General features: G+C 42.4%; 1 protein-coding gene across 8 annotated transcripts in view; it reads right to left on the bottom strand.

Moving 5' to 3' along the window:
* Positions 1–19,719, bottom strand: part of PLEKHG1 (pleckstrin homology and RhoGEF domain containing G1) — a 211,471-nt gene that overhangs the window by 88,613 nt on the left and 103,139 nt on the right. The window contains exon 1 of one of the 8 annotated variants that reach the window (XM_033103028.1): positions 10,323–10,574. The exons of 5 other annotated variants lie outside the window; for them this stretch is intronic. The gene's annotated coding sequence lies outside the window, so the exon portion shown is untranslated. Of the gene's footprint in view, positions 1–5,744; positions 5,765–5,994; positions 6,119–10,322; positions 10,575–19,719 lie in introns of those variants that run through there. 2 more of the 8 variants (XM_033103027.1, XM_033103029.1) reach the window with 2 other exon arrangements.

Below are 19,719 nucleotides of genomic sequence, written 5' to 3'. Positions count from 1 at the left end.
CTGATTTTCGACTGCACTGGGATCAGTGTCCCTAACTCCTGCATTGTTCAAGGGTCAACAATGTTGTAGGCCACTGGACCAACCTGTTTGTTCTTCAGACTGACAACCAGCCACTTTTATAAAATACAATATTTGAGATATTTGGTATCCTGAGTATTCAGCCAAGCTTACTGTCCCAAATTAAACACCTTTCAAAATTATCAGTGGCAGAAGAGAAACATTTAAAGCTAGGTCATATAATGGCATATAATATGAGGTTGCATTTGCTAATGGATAACATGTTTTATGTTAATTCATTGCTTAGAAGATAATTATAGTTTCTCACGTAAGGTAATATACCTCATAAAAACTGTCTAGTCTTGTTCTCACCTCCCTCAAAATAATTTAAGATTTCCACCCTGTCTGGCCTATTCTTCCTAATACAACTCACCTATTTTTAATTTTTAATATTTATTTCTAGAACTGTACTATTCAACACAGCAGCCCGTAACCCACTTGTGGCTATTGAGCACTTGACATGCAACTAGTCCAAATTGTGATGTGCTGTAATTGTAAAATATACACCAGATGTCAGAGAATTAGAATGCAACAAAAAAAGTATGAAATACCTCATTAATAATTTTTATATTAATTACAGGTTGAAATAATATTTTGGAATAGCAGGTTAAAGAAACTATCATCTTAAAATTATTTTCACTGGTTTACTTTTTCTAAATGTGGGTACTACAAAATTACAAATTATATACGTGGCTTGCATCACATTTGAGTTGGACAATGCTGATCTAGAAGTTTCCTAGGAAATTCTATTATTCTATAAGATTTAAATTTACTTCTTCATCAATCTTTGTTCAAATAATAGTGAATGGAGAGGTGCATATAATTTACTCCATTCATTAGTACACAATGTTGTCATGAGTAGGGAGACAATCATTGTGTACTAGATTGGGATAACTGATTTCCAGATAGAAAACTGTAAGGCAAGAAAGCTTTTCCTCTTCCTTAAGTGAAAGATGTTGGCAGGTTGTATTAACGTTTGGGTAATTTGCTGCTTTGCTTTCCTTCCCTTTTCATAGCCTTTCTCTCTCTCTCTTTCTTACCAAATCCCACACACAGGGCTAATAATATAACATCTTCTGCAAACTTGCCAACCATTGCTAATGGCCCATGTCAGTGGGTGTCTTGACCACGAATACCCTAAAATAAGCTGGTTCTACCCACCTTAAGGATCTTGGCCCACCTGACCCTTGGTAAACCTGGAGGAGGTGGTGGTAGAAATACATGTAGAGAGCTGCCTTGGAGTCCTGATGATTCTTACAACTAGAAGTATCATTAGCCGAAAAGCCATCAAAACAAAATATTCCTTCTTGTGCCAACCTCAATAAAAAAAAAAAAAGGCTACACAGCTACTGTGTAGACACCTTCAATGCATTTCGCTTCATGACAAGTCCCTCTCTCTAATTTTTTCTCAGTGCAAGAGCTTTAATTCCTTTACTTGTCTTTGTTTGCTCTTCAAACTTCCATTATTTTAATTGCTCTCCTTTGGAATGTCACTGCCAGAATCAAAAGCAGCTCTTCTTGGCTCTAACTCGTCTCTCTGACTTAGGGTGGAGGCAGAACTTTCCATGGCAAGCAAAGCCCAAGCTTCCTGTGACCATTGTTTACATGTTGAAGGGGGTGGGGGGACTGACGGGTCCCCAGCCGACCACTTCCTGTCACAACTCCCAGGGACACTTTTACAAGGCGAGGCAGAACTCTATACACAGCAGGGGCTGAAGGAGTGATCAGGATTTCCAAATTCTGCTCATTGCTATTCTGGGCTACAAATACCTAGTCTGAATTCCTTGGCAGGACAATTGTGAACATCAAGAGAATGCGTCGCGCTCAAGACCAATGAGTAACTACCATTATGCAGTTCCCTAATACACTGCCTGTGAGTTACTCAAAGTGGAGGCAAGAGAGAAACTGAAGTATAAGCAAGAAGTTATTCTATCAGCCAGGAAAGTTCATTTAATACACAGCTAGTCCTTGGTAGAGCCTCTACATAGTGAAAAACAGACTTCATGATTTTTTAAAAAAAGAAGCTAAAAATTTTTAAGAGTCAAAGTTATAAGCAATATACATATTTACATATTTCAAAGACAACACCAGGAATTTGAGAGGACTCCTCCTCCCGCCCCACACCTCTGAGATGGTGGACAGCTCAATAGATAAAAGCTGCCAGGGAGCCACACAAATTTCCACCTCTTGTTTTTCTAAAATACTGTGATTCTGGCATGAATGTCCACATGTTCTTTAAGGCTCAGAGCGTTCAATCCAGGGAACATGATTTTCACATTTATTTGTAGCTGTTTGCTAATGAAGAAGTAAAAAATCTTGGTAGCATGTTAATTTCTTAGTTTGACTAATGTATCGTGGTTATCCAAGATGTTTACATCAGGGGAAGCTGCATGAAGGGCGTAGGGGGGGAACCTGGGACTCATCTTGGCAACTGATCTGTAAATTTAAAAGTTTTCCCAAATGACGAGTTAAGAAAAATCTTGTCACTATTAAAGAGTCAGTGAAGCAAGTATTTGAACAAGACTGAGACTAGGAAAGACAGTTTGCAAAAAGGTGCTTTCAAACAAGAGGTAAAGCGGTTGAATGAGGAACACAGATTCCTTCAAGCTGTGCATTCTGATACTAAATATTCAGATAATTTACTAATTGATTCCTATGCTAGTCAATGGAAACTAAGAAGTACAAGGGCCACAATAGCTGAACAGGAATTAAGTTATTAATAGACAGTTAATGCAGCTGATGTATTAGATACATGGCCTTAGCTAGGTGGGGACTCCAGAATTTCCACAGTTGTGGAAGGCATTTTGGTTAAAAGGGGACCTTAGGGAATTCCCTTCAGGCTCTTTATGCAAATACAGCACTTTTTACCTTTACCTTTACTGTCTGTGGTCGTTAAACGCAACTGCGAGTTGTGTTTTCCCTTTCGGAGGGGCCTGTTAGTTGGCCACCAAAATCCACTTCCCCTCTTCTTTCGTGAATAGGGATTTAGCTGAGCATACTTCCCAGCCTCCCGGCCATTAGATATGGCCATGTGGTCAAGTTCTCACTAGTGGAAATGTGTCCCCCTGGGGGCCTGTTTCTCAAGCATTAGACATTGTTCCTCCATTCTTTGCCCTTCCCACTAGAATCCCAATGTGGCAGGGACCGTGCCTGAACCCTGGATGTGACAATGCCCGAGTAGGGCAGGCCATGAAGACAGAAGGAACCTCACACTAACTGGGTCTGGACATGCTTTGAGCCATCACATTAAAAAGTCTGGTTATTCTGGAGCTGATGTGCTAAAGAAACTAGGTGGGGAGACCATATTGATAATGTAGAGAGATGCCCAAGGAACCCCAGCTGTTCTGGGTCCTGCTGTCTGAATGTTTCCAGCCAGGGTACCAGACTTATAAGTGAGCAGCCTTTGATGACCCCAGCAGTGTCATGTCTGACGGCAACTTCACGGGTTCCCCAAGTCAGAACCACCCAGCACAGCCCCTCCTGAACTCCTGACTCAAAGGAACCTTGAGAGATTACAAATGACTGTTATTATTTCAAGCCACTAGGTTTTGGACTGGTTTGTGACGCAGCAAGAGATAACCCAAACAGTCTCTATTGTAATAGATTAGCCTTACCATACTATGCTTCTGCTTTAACTCTGTACCAAAATGCTCCTTAAGAACAAGTGAACAGAACACAGTCTCATAGTTCATTCACGTGTCATTACTGTTTAAAAATTTTATAGATTGAAAAATATAAATAGAGAGGTTAGGCAACATCATGGTCAAAGTTGAACTATGAATCAGAGACTATGGTTTCTGATTTCGAGTCCACTTTTCTTTGCACTTGGATATAGTTCATACAATGGTAGGGCAGAAAAGGAGCTTAGATATCAGAAAATGAAGGACTAAACATAAGCTACTTGTGTAAAGCACACAGTACCAATATGCCAAAAGGGCTTACACAGTGTGTGCGTGTGTGTAAAGGAACGAATATGTACCCAATCATCTATATAGAAATTGCTCAGAGGACCAGCCAGAAATTAAGGGATGACATAACACTCTCTCCTTCGGTCAGAGGATTTGCACTTGTCCCCTGGCTCTGCACCAACAAGCTTTATATCTTTGGGTTTCTGGTCTCCTTATGTGTACATTAGACAGCTGGACTACAATGCCCGAGTAGGGCAGGCCATTTGACTCCCCAAATGCCATCCGACCTTCAGGATTTGACTCCAACCCTGAAATAACCACATAATAATGCTACAACTGCACTGCCTGTTCCTAGCTGGAATCATAACATAAGCAATAACCACAAAATAACAATTTTCTTCTACCTCCTACTAATGCCAGGTTATGGATGATGATATATATATATATATATATATATATATATATCACTGACTTACCTACCAAAGGCTCAAAAACTCTAGTTTTAATTTAGATGAAATAATAATCTAGGCCCCAGCTTCACTCTGAGCAGCACCTTCCCGTTAGTGGAAACACCAATCTCAGGGCAATAACTAAACATTGATAGTTATATAGGCAGGTTCCATCTGTATCGAACACACTCAATTCCAAAAAGATCTCTGCACAGTTGGGAGGGAGGCATCAGGCTAAATAACATTTTCTTTTCTTTTCTTTTTTTTTAAAAAAAAGGAGGAAGAAGAGGAGAAATCCAAGTGACTAACAATAGCACTCTGAGTAAATAAATCCATCCATAAAGAACACTAAACATTTTCTTAGGGAAAAAGGAGGAGGAAGTGAATTCAAAGTGTCTAACAATAGAGATCTGAGTAAATAAATCTATCTGCAAGGTACAATATAAAACTATTAAATGCCATGTCCTTTCAAATCTTTTAAGGGTGTAGAAAATGGTCATAATATACAGTTGAGTAAAATGGGTGGTTTATAAAACATATGTACAGTGTGATCCCAATTTTCAATTTAAAATACCACTTATTTAACATCCAAATTAGAAAAAGATTGAAAGGATAGACAATAAAACATTAACTTTGGTTTTACCAAATAAGAGACTAGATGATTTTTCCCTTTTGATATGTATCTGTAAATATCACTTTTCTTCAACAAGTATATTACTTTTATAATCTAAAAAGTTATTTAAAGAAAATCAAATCACAACCTCAGTTTGTAACAAATAATTATTTTAAATTCATTCATTTTTATGTTCAATATGATTAATGAAAAGGAGTGCCAAACATAGACATCTTCTTTGAAATATATTAGTGTCACTAAATTAAAATAATAAAACAAAATTAAATCAGATCCCAATGTGCAACAGCAATGAATACAATCCATGCCTCCTTCTCCCCAGTTATTCCCCCTAACAAAAGTATTTCCTACCAATAAACACTCAAAATGGAGACTTCATTTGCTTAGTCAACTTTGGTTGCTTCTATACTCAGACTAAATTTCATCACTACAGTTGCTAAGCGTAAAATTTGCAAACATTTATTTTGTCCCCCCCATGGGGAGACAGGGTAGCCTGCATGGACCTCATAAAGAAAGCACATGAAAATCCTGAGCATTCAATGCGTGGCAACTTAAGATTTTCCTTTTCTCCCGAGTCACAAACATCAGCTCTCTAGATATTTTCCTCTAACTTTAAGGAAAGATCAAAACCAAACCAGAACAAAGCAAAAACCATCTAAGGCAGACTGCAGTTCAGATGGAGAAAAAAAAAAAAATCACCTTCTAGACTAATTCCATTGTTGGATACCGCCTTTCTAATGCATCGCGTTTATAACAGAACAGCTGTAATATCCCAAACAAGCGGCCGTCCCTGCCAGTGTCGTGAAGAAGACACCCCCACCCCCATCCCCACCCCCCTACGCCCGCGACAGCTTCTCACCGCAGTGGATGCGCTCCGTCTGCTCCAAGCGGGAAGGAGCAAGTTTGTGGGGGCATCGCTTCTTTGGGGCACATTCACGTCAGCACCTACCTGTGCTCTCCACAGCTACGCCACATCGTCTGCCTTCAGCTGATGCAGTGACCTCACCGGGGGCTCAGGCAGGTAAAACAAGGAGCGTTTACTAGTCGGTGCAGTTCCTTTCCCTCGAAATATTGCATGAGTCAGCTTTTATCTCTCCAAACCCAACACACAAAGGCTTTACAAAAACCTGATTTGCAACTTTCTCACTGCCTACTTCCCCCTAGTGAGCAGACCACAGACTTCAGCATCACTAAGAGCCTTAAATGAAACATGACATCATTCAAGGGAGAAACAGGACAATAGACCCCACTGTGGGTAACTTGAAAATGCACACTTCGCTGAGCAACACCCCCTCCTGCCATTCTTTGGTGAACATCAAATACAACCCACACTCTCCCCAAGCTGCTCGGGCTTCACCTTCCTGGCTCCCGCCACCATTCTCATTCAAGTCCACAAAAGAAGCAAGATCTTTGGAGCTCCGGTATTTCCAAGTTCACTTCCTGAATTATAAGTCTGTTTCAAAGTTAATGGACACATCTTTCACACAAGTTTTACAGTGAAGTTTGCAGGTGGGGGCCGGGTGGTAACACATGGAAGGAAGTTTGGATACTTAGTTTCCGTTAACAAGACATTTAACACAGTTTTAAGGAAGCAAAGTTAAGCAAGAATACATTGAAGCCTGACTTTTTAAAGAAACAGTTTAAAAATCCATCTGTAGACAGATACCGAAAATGTAAACTTTACAGGCGTGTCTTAGAAAAACAGTTACGCTCTGTGTGTATTCATAAAACTAAGTGGTACAGACAGAATGATCTAACTCCCCCACTTTAGTCAGAGAGACTTTCAAATTATTTTGGGTTTTGATTTCCCTAAGGCTACCTGTTCTTCTTAAAATGCTACACCTATTTTTATATAATGATTCAAAAGGTTCATATTTGAAATAGATATTGAGTTCTTCAGACGAAGATCTTCAGAAGCACTAAAATGTTATTGAAAACCGATACCATTACAGGTTCACGATGGAGCTAAAACTCAAAATACAGATTATGCCCATGTATCGATACCTAAAACTCAACTATTTCAAAGGATCAAAATCCTTTAAGTAGAAGTTCCATTTAAAGCATTCATTTGTGGTTATTGAAAATAACATTAGTTGACCATTTTTAACACAGCTATCACACCTAGTAAGTGAATTTAAACTAACAACATAATAGGATAACTTGTTTTAATGCCTATTTCCTTCAAATAAGGCTGACCATATACAGGGCTACTTAAGTAAGCCATTTGGATGGAAATTTATCAATCATTTCAGAAGACAACTTGTTGCAATGATTTTTCCCTCACAAAATTCACCAGTTTGATAGACATCACTAAATTATGGTGCTGAGAAGGCATTTTGAGAAGAAGCATCCTCCTCGGGCTGTGGGGACTCTTAATCCTCCATTCTGAGCTCTGTAGAGATCTCTTTGCCATCCCCCGCCAAATGACGTCCCCCAGAACCTCTGTTTCTGCTTAAATAATAGTCAACTCACGTCTTACAAGCTCCACCTGAATCTACCATGATCACTCCGGCCCACTGATGTTCCCAGTGGTTTAACAGCTATTTATTAGACTTAGAGTAAGTATTGTGTGTTCTCACAGTGAATTCTTTCCCAGTTGTCTATCTCTACCCTGGATTGTCAGTTTGGGAGCTGGGAATCTTCCTGTCCTGTAGAGTTGATATTCAGGTGGAAGATACAAAGACCTAAATTCTGAGATGGGGTACTATATAAACAGGCTCCTGGCTGCTTGACTCAGTTGTTTTCTGTGCATATCCTCAGACAAGTTCATTACTCGTATCTTCCAGTAAAGTATTATTATTGTACAGTTCTTGAAATTTTTTTTTTTTTTTTTTTTTTTTTTTTTTTTGCCAAGAAACATGTTTTTTAAAAGCTGCTTGGAGTGTGGATGCTGGGCAGCCTGTAAACTTCTACATTGGACAAGTGACTTGGCTTCGAAGGACAGAACAGGCCATATGTGGTCCCATGGGACAGTCATTTGTTAGTCCACCTGCGATCCCTGCTTTCGCAAAATCATCAACTTGTATCAGTAAAGACCTTTCATATTACTTGCAAGTAACTGAAACCACTGTATTTCCATCCACAAACACAAAGGGTTCATAGTATTTTGAATCTAGTTTTTAAAATTATAAGCATTTTTAGAGCAGGGAAAACAACACACACACACACACACATACACACACACTTTTTGCCTTTATATTTATCCCAGGACTAAATATTTGCTGAACGAATTAACAAATAAATACAGCATAGGGCCCTGGGAGGGGCAATACGACACATAACAGCAGAGAGAAAAAGAAAAGGGAAGCGAAAGTTCCATTTCTTGAGCAACATTCAAGGCTCTTTCACATGAGAGCAGAGGAGTGTTCTATGCCTCAGTATTTTCTCAAGGCCTCTGTTTGTCCCATGGTAGCTCTGCCGTGGTCTTGCTTTCCAGTCCTTTCCATCTCATATCCCACACACAGGTTACACTGCAGTATTAGCAGTTCTTGCAGGGACCCTGCTGTCTTGCCACCAGCCTTTCGTGCATACAACCAAATAAATCCCAAGACACGCAAAAGGCACAAATGCGGAATCCTTGCTGCTTCTTGCTGCAAAATTTATTTGCCAGTAAAGATTGTTTTTGCTTAGCAAAATCTCTTTTTAAATGATAGTGAGATTGGCCCCAGATAACATGCACATTTATGCCTTGTTAGGTGAAAAAGATACTCCTATGGGAAAGCGGCTCTTGTTCATTTCCTCGCATCACTGGTTACACACACAGTCAGGAAGCAGGAGTGGGGACCCAGCACACGCAAGACGTGCCGACAGCCAGCAGGACACAATCCAGCCAGCGAGCTAAGTGTAGGCCAGCCTGTGGCCTAATTGGAGGAGGACCAGAGAGCCCCACCATTTAAAAACATCCCTTCCCAGAAATCAGCCATGCTGTCTGGAATTCCACTATGAGAAACCAGCCCTTTCTGGTGTCAGGTAGAAGGTGTTAGCTGAAACTCTAATATCCCCTTGGAATGGTTATGGATTTACAATCCCCAGCAGTGTGAATTAGTATCCCTCTGAGGAGATTAGGTCTTTTAGGAAGATCAGAACGGGGTCTTCTGGAAGGGCAGGGGAGGCCGCTGTAGCATGCCGCTCTAGGGGCTTGACAAGGTCTGAGCTAATTGAGATACTCTGCTGACGTTGCAACCAGGGAGCAGCTCCAAGAAGCTGCACGATGAAGGATGAAAGAACGACCAGCAGAAAGAAAGAAGGGCAAAGGCATGCATACATGTTTGGGATTCCGGAAAAGATTTCACTTCATACAATCCCTACTGAATAAGGCTGACTTAGAAAATAATCTTACATTTTCAGCTACAAAGGCACTAGAAGTTATAAGGGGTAGTTCAAAACACAATCCATAGTTCATAGATGGAACATAATTTAAATGCTGGAGGAGGGGGCGAACTTGTTTATCTTGTCATTTAAGACACTGCCATTGTAACACATTTCCCAAGACAAAGAGGAAAACCAACTGTTTTTCTAAAGCACAGGCCATTGACAAACATTCTTAATTTTTTCAGTCTACTAGAACTTTTTTCTTTGAAAGAAAAAGGCTTGCAATTACATTTCTTAAGTGCATACCACAGAATAAGTGTGATAAATATTAAAGTCAATTGCATGACAAGAGGTGCCACACATCCCCCCCCCACCCCGAGTGATGTCTCTTAGGAGGACACACTGACCTTCGTCCTGAAAAGGGAGAGGTACCAACACCTTTCTGAACTGCGGTGGCTGATTAAAAATCTATATACACTCTTCTAGACACTCTACTCTAAACCCAGAAAATGTCACCAACTACAAATTCTGCCTTACTATTGTTATACAAAGGAAACTGTATGTTTCCTTAAACAAACTAAACAGCTAATCTGGTTCCCCCCCCCCCCGTCCCCCCCGCAAAAGGACTGTTTTCAAAGTGAAATAATTTTAATGGTGAGTTTGTCTTCACAAATTTAAAAAGTGTTGACTCGCAGCAAAAGACATAGGTCTAAGGCAGACAACAGCACTCAAGTACAGGAGAAATAAAATGAAAGTATTATTTTTTTGTTCATCCCGGAGTATTGAATCTAACAATGGAAACCAAACCATAAATAATAAATAGTTACTTAAGTTCTGCAGCTGAAAATATAATTCCTCATTCCCTGTTGCACTAAAATGTCAGTAATGAGTCACGGTCATAAGAATGTTAGAAAACAAACACATGAAGCCCATTATCGACAACACTTTTTCACGGCCCACCCTTACCTTGCAATCAAGTCCTGGTTTCACTTCCTCATCTATCAGTCTGCTACGACACCCAGCCGAGATGGCCTGGAAGGGCACACAGCCTTGGACTCTGAAATCTTGTGGTTTCAGGAGTTCCTCCATCGGCTCATTTCTCTGCTTCTAGGACAATCACTAGCTCTATTTTTTGCTCCATTCTTTTATTAGGGTATTTGGGTCTTTATCGTTCAGAGACAATGAAATTAAGTCTCAGTTATTTCTGAGCCGAACCATTTTTAGATATCAAGCAAGCAGTATGTTACAAACAGTCTCTTGCTTTCGGTCAAGAGATCAGTCCCATCTTTAAGGACACCTGGGAGGACTCGCGGTGCTGAGCACAATGAACTAGTTATTCCTCTAAGAATGCAGTCTGTTTCCAGACACATTTTTCTCTAGGAGATAACCCACATTGAATCCATTCATAACTGAAGGCACTTAACACAATCTATACTTTTGAAAACACTCTTTAAAAAATGTACTTGAACTTGCAGCAGGGGGCTTGGATACTCTGTTGAAATCCTGCAGCAGTATTTTCCAAAATAACAGTTAACACAAGAATCAATTCCAGTTTCAGAGTAACGACGACGGAGGTTCATAACCTTCACGTGAACGTGCACATCCTGGCACAGGACAGAGACCAGCCCCCTGGCCAGCCTTTCCCCCCGCAGCTCCAATGTGATCAAGTGGGAGGGAGGGCCCAGGCCAACACCGCCAGCTGCAACCCCGTCCTGCAGACCCTGCGATGGTGGGTTCATAGAGACAATTACCGAAAGCATCGGTCAGTGGGGAGGAAAGCTTTCAGGGGACACTCGGACAAGAGGCTCAGAGCAGTTCTGAGTCAGTCTCTGAGCTGGTTCTGAATCTTCCCCACAGCAATTTCCATGTCTGGGATCACCACCATGAGCCTTCTTCCCCCAATCCCATGGCCATTTTCAAAATCCCAGTGGTGGCCATTGTTTGACCTGACAGCAAATGGATTCATCCCAGGGGAGGCTATCTAACTCTTAGAACCGAAGTGGGGTGGTGTGAGCTTCTATTAATTTGGCTTCCTGAACCAGCTCACGAGGATGATCCCGTTCAGGCAGACATTTGTAAAAGGCCAAGTATGGATCCCACTCCAGGAAAGCAGAACTTGTTCTTCTCTAAAGGAGCTGAGATGACTTAATACTTTCCAGGACTTTTATTTTTTTTTTAATTAAAGGAGGTGACGGGCCCACTAACCTTAGGTATATTACGACAAGGGTCTTAAACAGCCATGTGTTGTCCCATGTGTAGTGATCTTTGTCTTTCAGAGCGATGGCACACACAGCGACAGCACGCTGACCCTTCTTCCTTTGCACCTTCCCTCTACTTGAACTAAGAGCATCCACCGCTTAGCCTTGCTACCTGGGTGCATGTAGGGCACAGCAAACAGACGTGGGCTTTGCCGTCTGGAAACTCCTGTTGAGCAGGACTGGACACGCATCAGATAAATAACGACAAGTGTGACAGGTGTTACAAAGCAGTGTGGGACGTTGCCGATGTAATAAGAACTGTGTACATAAGCATGTGCTCTATTTTCCTAAACTGTCTTCCGCCCTATTTTCAAACCGCCCTTCAAGTCCCATGAAAAGGGGACAGAAACTTTATGTTGACAGTAAAATCCAACCAAGTGAGGTTGCCTTCACTTGTATTTCCTTCTCCAGTCTTAGCGAGTGAGTTCTGTTGGAGTCATCTTTCATCTTATACTTAATTACTTGGTATCCAAGCTGAGAGGCAAACTTGCTGAAAGTTTTTTTGTGCATCCAAACACTTGCCTAATTCCTAGTTCCCACAGAGGTACATGAAGTAACTTGTTTATGTTCACAGAACAAAGGAGAGGAAACAGCCCTCTGTCAGGCTATAGGCTTAATCTTAATTAGGCCAAAAAACAAGTGTAACCATATTTATTTTGGTTTATTTTGAATAGAAATTTTCGAATCCTTTCCAAGCACATATGAAAGAAAAAAAGAGAAAGAAAGAGAAAAACGCCCAAACATTCATACTAGTGGTTTGAGAGGTGGGGTGATGGAGGAGTTCCCTCACCACTCACTGTGACCTAGTCTCTACATTTTCTTTAATGACTATGTATTATTTGTGGAATTAAAGTAGAAGACAAACAAAATAAATTGATGTGACAGTCATTCCCCATGTGCTGTCTCCATCTTTCTCTGCCCTGCTCTGCACGCCCTGCGCCTGGCTGGCGGGCTTCCACTTGGGTTTGGCTATTGGGAGACACCAATATTATTATGAGGCAGGAGAAGGAAGAAAGAGGCCTAGTGTTTAGCAATGGCTGTATCCAAGGCAGCCCGGCCTCCACGCTTCCAGCGCTCACTGCGCTTCCTCAACTATGCTGTCCCCTTGCACCTCAAGGGACCCTGTGGCTTGTCCCTGAGAATGGTGGTTATAACTTCCTGCGGTTGCTACAGCCTCTGGGCGTTTCACATCCCTTGCTGGCTCCCTTAGCCACCCCACCTTTAATGAAGTAGCCCCTTCATTAAACTCTCCATTTGGACCAGCTGAGCTAAGTAAGTCAGTTTCTTGCCAGGTCCCTGGGTGACACAACTTCATACTAAGTCCAGAACTTCTGGTCTGAAATGCCGATAACAGTTTGACTTCATATGCTTCGTCAGAATGTTGAGCATAGCGTTTTACTGCCCAATTTTAGCCTCTTTTTTTGAGTTATAGACTGCTTGATTTAGGTCCATGAAATGAACATTTAATTAGCACCTGTTCTATGCCAAAAACATAGTTTGAATTTGATATCTACTGATAGATTAATCTCCTCAGTAAAGGTTAAGCAGCTACTATGTGCCAGGCCACGTGTGAAGCACTAGATACGACACGTGTCTTAAGGTCCTGCTTTCCTACGGCTTCCACCAAAGTGTTTTCAGAATCTTAGCAATCCTCAGGCCCACTTACTACTGAGAAAATGTTGAAAAGATGCCATTTTGAGAGAACATCCTCCTCCAGAGTCATACTTTTACATACAGCCATATCGCTCTGTCCTCAAAAGCGCAGTGTGTAAGCCAGGGAGACAGACGCTGACTAATCACATGAATAAATGACTAATTCTGCATGAGATGTGTGAGGGGTACGGAAGGCATGGGTGCGGGGAAGACATGTGGAGGGGACCAGACGTGGGTTGGGATGGTCAGGAAGCCTTCCCTGCAGAGGAGATGGGTGACATCTGCAGGCTAAGAAGAGGTTAACTACGGGAAGCCAGGTAGAGAGATGGCACCGTCCAGGTCATTTTACTTCCTGTAACTGTAATACTTGGCATTATGCCCACAGTGATCACCCAACCTAGATTTTTCCCCAGACCATCTTGTTTGCCAATATACTGTTGTATACCACAATAATAACTATGTTTACTGGAACAATAAGATACCCTTATTACCTTATCTTCTAGTTTCCTTCTCTACTTTGGGATGACGCCCGCCTCTGTGCACACCAGACTTTCTCTTCTTAGCTTTTCTTACTCCCCCTCCAGACACTCTGTAGAGCTGCTGGGCAGTAGCCATGACTGTTCCTGCCCAATCACTTGGACAGGGTCCTTACAAGATGTGGTTACAGTAAATCACAGCATAAACTTCCCTGCCCAGCCTTTTCATCCAGGTATAATCAGATTGAAGGGAACATCAAAGGAGCCCTAAAGGAAGAGGGGTCACTGAAGGACAGACTGGGGCAGGGGTCACCCTACTTGGTTTGACGTGTTACTTCTAGGGGATTTATAGATTGACCGTGTGCATTTGAGCCTTGACTATTTCCCAGGACTAGTTTTCCTAGGAGACCCAAAGCCAGGGACAACAGCCCAGTGCCAGTATGGCTCCAAATATAAGCCATCTGCTTAGGAGTCTGTACAAATGATGAGATGACAAAATGGCAAACCCCAGTGGATTAAGCTGCTCTAAGAGTTTTAGGGAGTTAGGTTTTCACAGTGACTGCTGGTTATCATCCTAGTGATATAGCAATAAAAACCTCTCCAAAGCTGAATTAATTTTGTTCAATCTAAACCATCCTTTACTGTGCAGGAAATGCCGTGTGGGATTCCAAGGTCACAAAACCTGGAGTGGAGATGTGTGGAATCTTAACTCTCCTAGACAATTCTGTCATCTTGAGGCAAGTCATTAATCTGTCTGGGTGTCAGATTGATGCTGGATTGGTAAAATGAAAACTCTGGAGTCAATGACATTTGAGGACAGTTTCCTAATCTATGAATCTAAGAGTCCATGGTTTTGGGTGATGTGTCGACACAATGACCCACTTCTTAACTCCAAAGGCAGTCTTTCTTGAGGCGTTCATGTAACATGAGGATCTTAAATGGGGTCCCACTATTGCAGTCAGATGACCATGAACTGATGCAAAAACCAGGAGCATGTGGCCCTTGTATAGGGAAACTGCTTAAAATGACATCCAATTCCTTATGTAGCCAAACTTGTGATAGACAACTTAACTATTATCAACAGAAAGATTCCCTGCAAAAATTTTGAAGATCATCTGACAGTAGGCCTATGTTTAGCATCAAGATGACACTTTTTACTTATTCAGTGACCTCATCTCCACTTTCTGCACAATTGCCTTCTAAAAACCAGGTAATAACGAAGACTACGAAATAGCACATTTGACTGTGTATATAATTTGAGGTTGCGTACCTGACCTAATATACTCCTGGAATAGTGGTAACATAAAAGTTGATAGAACTGCACAATTGAAAAAAATAAGCTTCTACGGTACACATATCATGAAAAGTATGGCTCGTTCTAAATGATTCAAGGAGCTCATATACTTGAAGAACATATGCAGTTATGGTGATGAGAACAAATTTGCTGTAACGGGTGTCCTGGTGGAGCCCTCCATGGAAATTGGGTGAGTAAGACGGGGAGATTCTTTGTAGCTGGCCCCCAACCCAGTGGACTTGCTTTCATTGACTGGCTGACCGAGTGTCTCAATGATTGAGTGACGTTCAAGGGGCACGTGTAAGGTGCTCCTGGAGAGAGAATCCTGACAATATCTGAACCTCGGATTCCGGTATTTTCAGGTGGCTGTCACAGATTTTGTGTGGGGTGTTGGGGTTGAGGCTGGAGGTGAAGGATCTGATGGGAATGAAGGAGCTGGTGGCCCTGGGAGGGACATGACAAGGACATGAAGGTCAGGGGAAGTACTGGTTTCCGAGTTCTTAAGTTACACCCACTCAGGCTGGCCTCACCCCAGCCATCCTGGCAGCCTGTGAGCGCCCCAGAAAAAGAAGAGACTGGGTGGCAAAAGGAGAGAGAGGTGAGGGAGAAGAAGAGGGGGAGAGAAAGAGAGAGAGAAAAAACAGTTCTAATATCTCAAGCGAGTTAGCTGTGGGATTCTTCTATCTAAGGGAAGAAAACACAAGAGGACAGGGAGCCCTTTGCCCACAAAGAGAGACAGGTAAACATCAGCCGCCTGGGGCCAACAAGGCGAACTCCCAGAGGGAGCCTCAAGACTCCAAATATCTCAGGAGAGAGGCCCCCAGGAGGGTAAGCAGCCGGGGCACAGGGCAGGGGGGATGGGGGACAGGGGGGCATTGCCTGGGAGTAGCTGGAAAGGGACCAAGATCTCGTCCCAGTGCTGGTGGGAAGGGATAACTGAGCCGGCAAAATGTAGTCTCTTAATGTGACTTAACCCGTACCCATAGGGCTGGTGGAGCCTGGTGTGAGCTGAAGACTCCCTTAGAAGTTGAGGCCGAACAGGCAGAGTGTGGCCTGAAAACTTGTTTCTCAATACTGGGTTTAAATGTCTTTGAATTGATGAACCAAATTTTAAAGTCAGTCTATTTCACATGAAAATTGAGATTGGTTTTTGTGTTTTTGTTTTTGGCTTGGGAAGGAAGGAAGGAAGGAAGGAAGGAAGGAAGGAAGGAAGGAAGGAAGGAAGGAAGGAAGGAAGGAAGGAAGGGAGAAAAGAAAGCAAAGGACGAAAAGAAAGGAAAGAAAGAAAGAAAAGGAGGAATCATCACCACCAGTCTTGCGTTTCCACTTGGCAGCAATGAGTGGAGCTAAGCTTGCTCCCTTGATCCTGGCCGTGTACTTTCCACTTTGCCACAGTCTCACCACTCTCCTCGGTATCACATCCACCCCCCTTCCCTGCTTTACCTGAGGAACCTGCACCTGGAGCCTGAAGGCATTTCACCCTGGGTCACCTGGGACACATTTGGGCAATATTCTGTACACTAGGTTAGGAGTGCTCCAATGATCAGATTACTAGAAATAATCTGGTAAGAACAACTATTTCTCTTCAATTTGCAAGTCATATGAAAATAAAGCATAAAGAATTAAAAATGTCACTTGTTTGTTATGCTATATCAGGTTAACAACAACAACCAAAAGTACCACAAGACCACAGGAAGATATGTAGTAAGGGGAGTGAGGCAAAAATGTTTACGTCAGGTCAGAAAATCGGAATTGTCTTTACCTTTGAACTTCACTAGCTCTAATTTTGTTTTTCCACTCTTTACATTAATTAAAGTCTTGATCGTACTACTAGCTTTCTCATCAAATCTGCATCACAGCAATAAATATTAGAATTTGTTCAGGGTCTCCAGGAAGGAATTAAGACAGAAGAAACAGTTTAACTGGTCATTCCCGCCAAACCAAACACCCAAATAACTTGGTGTCATAGTTTTTGACATTTAAAAATCCTGGGACAGTAAGACAAAAACCACAGCTGGAAGAATGACACAATGAGATGTCTGGCCATACCCGAGGGTGTCCCGGCCAGCTAAGACCCTTATAAAAATACTGAAGCGAGGACTCGTTTTTGATACTCTTCTAAAACAACAAGCCAAAATCAACTATACATGTCAAAATTTACATATCACATTCTAATCTCATAAAACATTCATTTTTTTTTTGTACCTTTTACAAAAAATAATAGGACAAAAGTTAAGAATTCGTACTGGAGATCCTGCTCCTATCAAAACAAACAAGGGCTGTAAGATTGGGTTTATGGGCAAGAAACAAAGAGGCCCCTAACTTGGGAGAGCGAGCACCTGTGCATTTTGAAGACACCCAGAGGCATTAATCATCAGCATCTTTCCTAGAAAGGGGGGGGAACCCCGACTTGCACCCACACAAATGTTTATTTCTTTCTGAACCCTGGAGATAAAAATTTTAATACTCAGAGGCCTCTGTGAGGATTTGCAGATGTACCCCAATCTTCCTGAAGAAGAACCTCTCTGATATGTGATATCTTCCCTCAGGAGCAGGAGCGGGGTGTGGGTGAGGGGGATGGAAAAACAAACCCAGCTACTTTCCCCTAATCCTGATGCCTTAGAAAAAGCAAAATGCTGAAAAGCTTCCCCGAGGGAAAAAGCTACTCCAGACTGAGATGGATCAAGCAAGTCTAACAAACTTCAGACTACTTAACTGGTTTGCCTTTCTCTTCACGATTTTGAAACGTGTTTAGGTCACACATTTTCAGCACACCTCGCTGGCTGGCTCCTGGCTTCCAGGCTCAGTAGAGTGTGGACATTCCCGGTGAGGACTAAAGCAGAACAGGGCTGGGAAACCCGGATTCGGGCTAAATGAGGACAAACTGGTACTCATGGCTTGCTTCTGGGGTGCTTCTCTGGAAACCCCGTGACAAGGAAGTGTTAGAAAGCAGAGGATTCTTTTTCTGTCCTGCATCAATAAATCTCATTCCATGGTTTAATTTTTAAGAAGTTCCTCTGAGGGGTGGCCGGTAAGCTCAGCTGGTTAGAGCGTGGTGCTGGTAACACCATGGTTGCCAGTTCAATGCCCGCATGGGCCACTGTGAGCTGTGCCCACCTTATAAAAGGAAAAAAAAGTTCCTCTAAAGACGACTGAAACCATTTACAGTTTATGAAAATGTGTGCTCTGATGACATTCAAAATATAGTTTGTATTTCATTCTTTTGTGGGCATTTAGAGATTTTAATCTATGTAGACATTTTAATACCTCCGTTATCTTAATGGTGGTGTAAACCAAATGCTTCATGAACAAAATTGCCAGATTGCTAGTACACACTCTAAACCAGTATTTTTCCACCTGTGGTCCAACACCTCTTAAATCGCTATTCTAGACCGAATGGTATGGCCCATCTCCTGCCCCCCACAACCTGCATCCCCCTGCAATCACTTGGTGAAGCCCCATGATTTACATTACAGATTTACATGTGACTATGTTTGGAGATAGGGCTTTTGAGGAGGTAATTAAGGTTAAATGAGGTCAAAAGGGTGGGGCTCTAATCTGATGGGACTGGAGTCCTTATAAGAAGGGGAAGACACATCAGAGATATCTCTCTCTCTCTCTCTCTCTCTCTCTCTCTCTCTCTCCCCCCCCCCCCCCCCCACTCACAGGGAGCAAAAGCCATGTGATGACACAGAGAGCAGGCAGCTAGCCATGTGCAAGCCAGGAAGAAAGCTACCAGAAACCACCCTGATCTTGCACTTCCAGCCACCAGAACTGTGAGAAAATGAACGTCTGTTAAGGCCCCCAGTGTGTGGTATCTAGCTATGGCAGTCCAGGCTGGCAGTCCAAGCTGGCTAATCAGCTGTATTTTCAACAAGCAGCCAGACTGCTGGCCCTGCCTGAGAATACTGAATTGGAATCTCCAGCCCAGGGAACCCTGGGTGGGCTCAGATAACTAAACCCCCTGGTGATTTTTGTGCAGAGGAAAGCTCGAGAACATTGTTCCAGGGGGAGCTCACAGCAGCTGCCAGCCCCAAACCCCTCCCACCCCTCCCTCCGTCTTCCTTATTCCATCACCACAAAGAGGAAAAGTTTTATGACATCACCGATAAAACAGAGACCTCAAGTACTTAAACTCAGGCCCCCCCAAGAGGCATAGAAGATTATAAATAGAACTAATCAGGAACCAGGTTGAGGGGCAGGGTGAGGTATGTGGTGGGAAAAGTCCCTTCTGTGTCTAGATTTATTTAGGTTTGTTCTGAAAGGACCCATGTGAGAGCTGCTCAGCTCCATTATAAGGAGACCAGGCGAAGATTTGGGTCCAAAGCCAGAGGAAGAATTAAGAGTACGTTTGTGCTGTGGATGTTTTGCACGCTCAGGGGCCAGTGTGGAGGTGGTGGGCTGACTGCTAGTGGGTGTGCACTTGGGATCCTAGCCATCTCCTTCCTCCCTTCAGAGAATCAACTAAGACTGATTTTCAACTTCCTAAAAAATGGAGGTGGACCATCAACCACTGACGATACTTTCAACTCTAAAATCCAAGGGCCAACAGAAAATAAATATTTGGTACTGTTAAACTCTTTCTTAAGCTCCTCGTAAAAATCACCAGAGTGATGATTCTACTAAATCAGCCAAACTGAAAAAAACTCAAAATTAATTGAGTTATACTGTCAGGGATAATA

The sequence above is a fragment of the Rhinolophus ferrumequinum genome, chromosome 3, assembly GCF_004115265.2.
Source record: "Rhinolophus ferrumequinum isolate MPI-CBG mRhiFer1 chromosome 3, mRhiFer1_v1.p, whole genome shotgun sequence".
In the NCBI taxonomy this organism is placed as follows: domain Eukaryota; kingdom Metazoa; phylum Chordata; class Mammalia; order Chiroptera; family Rhinolophidae; genus Rhinolophus; species Rhinolophus ferrumequinum.
The sequence above is the reverse complement of the archived record's forward strand: the minus strand, read 5'-3'. Positions and strand labels throughout refer to the sequence as shown.